The sequence below is a fragment of the Lissotriton vulgaris genome, unplaced genomic scaffold (genome assembly GCF_964263255.1).
Source record: "Lissotriton vulgaris unplaced genomic scaffold, aLisVul1.2 SCAFFOLD_466, whole genome shotgun sequence".
Lineage (NCBI taxonomy): Eukaryota > Metazoa > Chordata > Amphibia > Caudata > Salamandridae > Lissotriton > Lissotriton vulgaris.
The window spans coordinates 349201-357930 of NW_028251938.1; positions in this window are offsets into that span (position 1 = coordinate 349201).

Here is an 8730-nt window from a genome sequence, read left to right on the forward strand (position 1 = left end):
GTTCATGACAATAGGAAATGTCTTTGATCCAGCTGTGCATCTTTGGCGCTTGTATCCTGCCCCAGCACATTGCGACCCTGCGTTTGGTGAGGAGGAGCATTAGAACAGAGAGCTTGCGAGATTTGCTGGCTATTTCTGCCACGTACCCCAATAGTCCGATTAGGGGAGATGGGGACAACTGTGCATTTATAACTTTCTCTATCACCCCAAAAACCTCCACTTAATATGCTGCGATAGCTGGGCATTGCCAAGCAAGATGAATGAAATCTGCTGAAGTGGTGTGGCAACGTGTGCAATGAGGGTCTGGGGATATGCCCATTCAATGGAATAGCACTGGAGTGAGGTACGTGCGTTGAAGGAAATGAAAGTGAATTAGGCGTAGCCTATAATTTAGAGATAGTAATTAAAGTTGAACACAGCAAAATGCCCATTGTGTATCTGTGAGTGGGAGGGCAAGATCTTGCACCCAGGTGTCCTGAGGAGGTGTGGGTGTTGCGGGTGAGGTGTGTTGTAGGTTGTTGGATAGATACGTAATAGGTTTCCGGGGCAAAGCAGTACTGTATATGTGTTCTAAGGCTGTGAAGGTCTCGGGGGGGGCTGGAAATGTTGTGAATAGCTCTTTACATGTCGTCCGTAGTTGATAGTAAAAAAGAGTGTCAAAGGGTGCGCTGGAGTTTGGTTGCGGGTTCGGGGGGCCTGGAATGGGTCCCCTGGGACGAGGTCTGTGAAGGTATGGATATTAAGGTTGCTAGCCTTATTGCACACGCTCCTATCATGTAATGGGGGTATTAGGGGGTGCCTTGTTACTGGAATCGATGGGATGTAAATGATGGGATGCTTGCACGGCATGCCAACCCAGCCCTAGCCCATCTCATACATTGTGAAGGTTGGAGCGGAGCCATTTAAAAAAAACTGTGTGATCAGGGTTGTAATATTTATGAATAGACAAAGAAATTTCAGTTGTTCAACCATCTTTGCGATGACAATTTGGCCTGCCAGTGATAGTGGGAGTTTAGACCATAGGGGAATGCGATCCTCGAGCCACGTTATCACTTTGCCAAAGTTGGCTCTCCACACTTCAGTTATGTCCCTGCTGATGTAAATCCCTAGGTACTTAACGGGCCCCATGATGGCCCACTGCAGTGGGTACTCAATGGTGAATGGGATTGTGGCTTCGGTTAAGGGAAGGAGTATTGAGATGGCCCAGTTTATTTGAACCCCGGAGAACTCTCGAAGCTTATGATTTCACGAATCAACCCCTTGGGCGCGGCCGCAATTTTCACGCTATGCGGCACTTTTAATGAGTGGGCGAGTTCATGACGGCCCCCAGCCGTCATCAGCACACACCCAACGTGATGCATGACGGCCGGGGGCCGTCATCAGCTTGGAAGGGGTTAATGGGGAGAGGTTGTGTTCAAACTGACTGACGTAAAGAGTGATGTTGTCTGCATACAAGCACACGGTAAGGCCTCGGGTTGTGAAGCTCACTGCTCTGTTCGTGTGATGCTCACTAATGTTTGCGGCTAGGGGTTCCATTGCAATGGCAAAGAGCAGGGGTAAAAGAAGGCACCCCTGCCACTGCCCTTTTTGACTCAGAACGATTCTGAAATTTGCCCCTTGAGGCGTACCAGGGCGGTGGGTGAGGCATAGAGAAGGCGTATCTCTGCGAGGAAAATGGAGCCAAGGCCCATTCTGTAGCGGGAATAGAAATCCCCACTCCACCGTGTCAAAGGCCTTGGTCGCATCGAGCAAGGATGCCAGTGCTGTGGTATAAGGATGTACATAATGCATTACTGCGAACATCGTCCAGAGGTTGTGCGCTGTGGAGCGACCTGTAATAAAACCGAATTTATTGTAGATATTATCTCTACTGTTTTCATATGTAATAAAATCAATAATGTAACTTGTTTATGAAATAGACTAAGTTAAAAGCACGGGATACCCTAATAAACTGCTAAAACATGCACTTAAACGTGCACGCTTTTACGATAGAGTTAGCTTGCTACACCAAAACAAAATTAATAAGAGACAGGATGCTACTTTAGACAGAATTGTTTTTGTGACACAATATTCGCATGTCAGCAATCAAATCAAAAACATTGTCAATAGAAACTGGAAAATTCTCAATTTTAATACGGATAAGCAGTTGAATAAACCTCTTTTCTCCTTTCGGAGAAACAAGACAATTAAAAATTGTCTTGTCCATACCTATAAGCCTACAAAAGACATCCAACTCACCCTGACTGGTGCCTTTGCGTCCGGCAAATCTGGGACATGTTCCATATGTCCCCATTGTATTACCGGTAAAAACTTAGAATACAATGGCAGGAAATTAACTCCCACAACCTTCAATAACTGCCGAAGCCAGAATGTGGTGTACCTGCTCCTGTGCCCCTGTAATTTGGGGTACGTAGGAGAAACTAGTAGAGAATTACGTACCCGGGTTCTGGAGCATAAATCTGCAATACGTACCAACAAATGCAACACCCCATTAACCGATCATTTTAAAGCTCCTAATCACTCATGCGAGGACCTTAGATGGTTTATTTTAGAAAAAATTATAACTAATCGAAGAGGAGGAGCCATCAACAAAACTAGAAAGGTAAGAGAACAGTGGTATTTTTTCCACTTGAATACCATTCTCAAAGGACTGAACACGAGGGAAGACTGGACAAAATGTCTATAAGAATCCCAGTTACCACACAATATGATGACTTTATTCTCCCTAGGATTAGGCACTCTCATGAATTATAGACTTAGTACCGCTCACTATGCACCTTTGGTGCAATTGTAAACACTCTTACCCTTCATGTTCCCAGGATCCCCTGGGACTAATATGAATAAGGCTCTCAGGGATCCTCTTTCATAGAGTTCTATTTAGGGTTTTGTATTATTAATTTATAATTATAAAAATGTTGCCCTACAGTTCCTGATTGTTCCAATACATTTATCATTAGTCCATCTACGTTTTTCTGCGGCTGTTCTGGGTATAGATTCCCACCTAAAACTGCATCTCCAACAATAGTTGAGATATTACGGGGATTGGTTCTCTCATTTATTTATAATAATAACTGTGCCGCGCTTTCGCAACTGATATGTTGAATGGCGATTTTAAAGAGAAACATGCTTTATTGAGAATGAGGTCCCTAAATACATGTTGTACTGTTTAATCACAAATATCCGCCTAGCCTCGGCTTTAAATAGAGTTTTGCTGTACGGTTTGGCTATAATTATTAGCTTAGCTTCGGCATCAAAAAGGGTTTTCTGCTCATTCAGATTGACAACATGCTCCATGCAGTTGCCGCCTCTTCGGTTACATTGTAGAGCCGGACCAGATAGAAAACTGACTTCAAGCAAACACAAAGGCGGACCTTAGCGATAGTAAGACCCAATCAGCTTTGAGCATTCTCTAAGCCCTGATTTGTAGGTCACGGCCTCCAAATCCTTATATGTAATAGGCCCCCAAGCACATCTTAATTAACCAATCATAAGTGACATAAGGGCTTTAAAAACGTAACTAAGGCGTACCTTTCGTGTATGCAATACGGACCCCCACTTGTACCGGACACTACCAGCAACTTGTCAGGTAAGCAAGGACCACGGCCCTTTACTGACCTTACAACAGGCTCTAATCAAACTTATAGGACCGCATATAGTAACGGGACGATTTATGTTTTTTAAATTAAAGGTAGTCACTCTGGAGGCCAACAAACAGTTCTCGGCATCGACCAACAGTTACCCTCGATAACTGCGAGGAACAGCTCTTATACAGATACTGCTGCAGGTACATTTCTCAGTAATGAATGTATTCTCTCATAGATAGTTCTAGGCCACTTAAAACATTTGCATCATGCCTGTTCCTATCCTCCTTTTTTCTAGTCTATTGTGGCCTTGAACAAAAGAACATTTTAAGTATTTCCAATTCAACTTTGGACACGTATGTGAAGTGGGATAACCATAATTTGTGCACACCATAACAGGTAGGCTTGAAGATATCCTCTATAGATCGTAAGACTAAGTCCGATTATAATTAGTATATTAACTCATGAATTCCGTTACTTTAGGACAGACAGCAGGAGACATCAAGTAATTAAGTCCCTTACTTAATTCTGCGTCTCGTTCAAGAACAGACCCTTAGTCCCGTGAAGTGAATGACATCTGTAATTTAGGGTAAGAAGGCCATATAACTAAACGCCTAAATGCATTAATAGCTATGAATTTTGGGTGCTCTATTTAAATCAGCCATATTTCATGGTCTACATATTCCATACTACTTTATCTGAATAATTTACCCAATAGCATTAGCTCTCATACTATGCTCTAATAAATGGGTTATTACCTCATGCACAATATCGGCCAAGGTGGAACAGAGAGAGCTAATTTTAACCTTCCCTATCCTCCTTTTATAAAGCTCTACAATATGAAAGTATTACATGAACTGGGTAGAGGATTTTGACTATTAATTCAAAGAGCAAGGGTAAATAGGTCCAATGATGCTGATACCCATGACATACATACAGCAATTTATGAGCAATACCGTTTACAGGTTTTACCACAAAATATACAATACATTAAACAATTGCTTATATAAAATGTTTATCTTTCTATGTGGGAATTGAAACAAACATGTGCAAAACATTTTTTCCTGGTTTCAGCAAGTTGATTATGTGTATATAATAATTGTAGGATGTGGAGCACTAGAACAGTAGGAATTATTAGACATATTTTTCTAACTATGGGGTCCTAGGCTTAAACGAGTATTTAGAGTCAATAATTGATTATGTTTTGTGTAGGACTCACTGATAAGTAAAGTTTTAATACATTAGATTGAATTTAACTGTTTGTATATTATGTATTGCAGGGCGATTTGATATACCCCCTGGTTGTGACAGATAATTGTATGTCTTGATAAAGGTGGTTAATATAACGAGAACCCACCGAAACGCGTCAACGCCACTAATGGTATAATTCAAGCCTCCAACACCAAAGTTGATATGCTGATATTATAGCGACACAATATCGGTGTAACCACAACGGAGCCCGAATATACAATTTGTACTCAACAATTTCATGTTGTACCTGTTCTGGTCTTTTTTCAATTGTGCAGGTCGCAATTGACTGTATTGTTTTATTTGATGTTTTTAGACTAGGGATCTAGATTAGTCAGCCCTATAATTGTCTTTTTTAGAGTATATTCAAAATAAAATGAATTTTTAAACTTTCAATTTTCTTGTTGTGTGTACTTGTGATATTGTAAGGTTTGTTTACGTACACCTGTTCTCAGTTTTGCTTCAAGGGAATCTTTTATACTTTGGCTGGATAAACTCAATCCCCTTGATTTGTTTAAGGGGTACCTCTCTGTTTTTACACATATGAAATAGATGGTGCAACACCTGGTTCCTTCGTACAATGTTTATTCTTTAGGCATATTTATTTACAGAGCACTTCATTGACTATAACATTGGAACTGTATCGTTAGCACTTTAACTTTAGTATGTACAACCATTACCGCAGAAGAATATGAGGCTGTTATTTTTTAATTTTTCATGGATTTGTATTATTTTATTTGTTTTTGTGATTTATGTATATGTGCATTATTTTGTTGAGCTGCTGTGAAAATCTAAATCAAAGTTAAATTACATTTTTTAAAAATGATCATTTGTGATATAGCCTATTATGGAAATAGTGTATCTGTGGTGCCATTGTGATTTCTCACCTACAGGCATCTTTAGACCTCTCATATAAGAGGAAGAAAAAAGCTGTAGACTGGTCTCTGCTGCATTCTTCTTCCCTTAAGCACTCACAATCCTTAAATAATATTCAAGAACAGACCACATGATGTAATCAGAAGTAACTCACATCTTTGTGCATCTGTGGACTAATTTTGAAGAATTTGTACCCAGGTATTACATCTGTCTTTTTGCAAACAGATCTATTCTGTCGTATGTAGACTTAAAGTGACTATGGTGTGCATCCCATGCTTATAGTTCAATAGGTTTTGCGTCTACATTTGCTCCCTGCTGCTGTTTAGATGTCTTTACCCTTTATTCGTGTGTTTGGCTTACCTGGGAAATGTTTTGGTCTAAAGTTCCAAGCATCACTCATCTCTTTTTTTTGCAGATGGCTACCTTAAATGTTTTTAATATTATTAAAGAATATGCATAGCGGCCATCTCAAAATGGTTTCTAATTACTCATTCCAAATTGCCCCATGTATGTGTACCTATACATGGCAGCCATCTTGGAGTGATTTTTTTTAAAGAAATACATTCCAAGTTGACCACCTTGCATGTGTGCATTTGCGCAGTGCCCATCTTAGAATATGTTTTCTTTTATTATAAGAAAAATATTTTCAAGTTGGCCACCATGCACACTTGCGCACCGATGGTCAGTGAACATTTTGAACTGATTTCTCTTAAAGCAAGAAAAATAATTCCAAGACGGCTGCATCAGAGATCTTTAATTTTGTTTATTTTTCCGTTAAAAAAAAACATTCCAAAATGGCCACTAAAATCCATTTGTGAAAAAAAGCAATTACAATTCAAATATGTGTAATGGGTAAGATCTAGTGACTTTGTCAATGCTTGTAAAACAAACTGGATGATGACATGAGCAATTGCTTCTGGGAACACTGTTAAATAAAAAATGAAGCGCGTAATTATATTATTCACAATGATTAACCATATTCTGTATGTTCTAGAAAACAGATGTTGTATTACATTACAACTATCTTCAAAATGGCCCAATCTCCACTTCTTACATTAACATTCGCTTAAGTCCTTTTTTGCTGTCATTTCTGTTCAATCGTGCCCATTTCATATTCTGGGGTCAGGCATCTCGGTTGCTTATCTCCAAACCTGCATTTGCTTGAGCAGAAAATACGCCTAATAAAACAATTGCAATTGATTAATAAACAGGTACAGTTAATTATGTATCAATGAATCTGCTGTATTGAAATAGGTCTTTAAGATTAAGGAGCAAATGTAAACAAAAGGACATTACACTCCACAGATATTTAACAAGATTGGCTAAAAGAATTATTGTTGTCTAAAACCTTGTCACGACATTTCTTTTGTACATTGTTGTGGCTATGACATTTTCATTTCTAGACAGAATATGTTTACTCAGCCAGTGCACACACTACAGATGTGCTGTTTCCATGGTAACACACCAAATCATGTACAATTTAATATGCCAATGACATTGTTTTAACCGATTATGAGCCCCAGCTTTGAGCTATGACTTGACCAATAAAGCATGTCAAGAATGGTTAGAGTGCAAATATAACAGAGATTCCAACACTGCATACAAATCATGTTAAAATTGAAACTTTTCTATTCAAAAGCAAACATATAATGTTATCCTACAAAAATAATGTGTTTCCCTGCTTTCTAGCATAATGCGATTTGGACGAGTTTAGATGTGATAATCAAGGTAAATTCACAATAGTATGGTTAATCATGCAATATTTAAGGTAATACCATACTGAATATACTATAACTATACATGTTTAGAAACTCATGATTTACAAATACATTTTTATAGCAGGTGTTTGATTTTGTTAATAATTGCATGTGACCTTGAGCCAGATATGCAAAGATAGCAAAAAGTGGTTACAATTTTAGCACTGACTTTTAGCCACCTGTCTCCTATTTTCCAATGCAACCAACATACTAATAGGAGATGTACCTAAAGAAAATGAAGTAGACAGTCTGCTATTTGTAACCCTTTGTGAATGGCAACAAATGCACAGATGTTGACCTGCAAAGAACAGCAAACCATCACACTTGTGTTTGCATTCTCACACAGGAATCCTTTTTTAAAGAACTGGTGCTGATATAAAATAAAGAGTTTCCAATTTAAAAAGAGCTCAGGTATGAGGCATTGGTTCCCTGGACCACTGTGCTCCCCCCACTTTCCCCAATGTGGTTCAATTACTTCCAGTTCTGAGGAGCCATTACTTGTGCACTTAAGATTTCTCAATTATAAAAATACCACTGAGAGGGGGAATTGTAGTTCACTATGAGAAACTGGGTTACTGGCGGAGGGGGTGTAAAACCCTACTCAAGAAACAACCACAATTCCTATAAGTCTGACCCACAAAAGGTCACTAAATTAACCTGTGCTTAACCCGCCGGTAAGTTGGCTCAAAAGCAGTAAGCATTAACTTAAAGGCAATATGTAAAGTATTTATGCAGCACTCAAACAGTAATAATTTGAAAACACAACACAGGGAAAATCCCACACAATCTTGAAAGATAGAGTACATTGTATTAATAAAATCATATCAGAAAGACAAAAATTCAATCAGAAGAACTGGAAGTGTGCTTTCCAAAGTTTTAAGTGAAAAGAGTGACAAAAAGCACCAAGCGCTGACTGAGGTTATCTGGATGTGCTGGATTGGGACAACGTCAGAAGTCCAAGCTGAGCCCAAAGGGGCCACAATTGAGTTTGACCTGCTAGATAGCGTACTAAGTTTTGCCTGCTGGATAGTGTACTTGGTTATACTTGAACTGAGATGCAACATCTTGCATTTCGCTGCTTCAATTTGCATTGGTTCTGATGGGGCTACAGATCAGGAGCTGCAAAGTGCTTCCTTGAGTAGGGTCACGCTGCATTGGTTCTGATGAGGCTGCTGATCAGGAGCTACAAGGTGTTGCAATGCGAAGGTCTGCATCGAAATACATCGTTCTGCATTGGTTCTGATGAGACCATCGTTCAGAAACTTGGA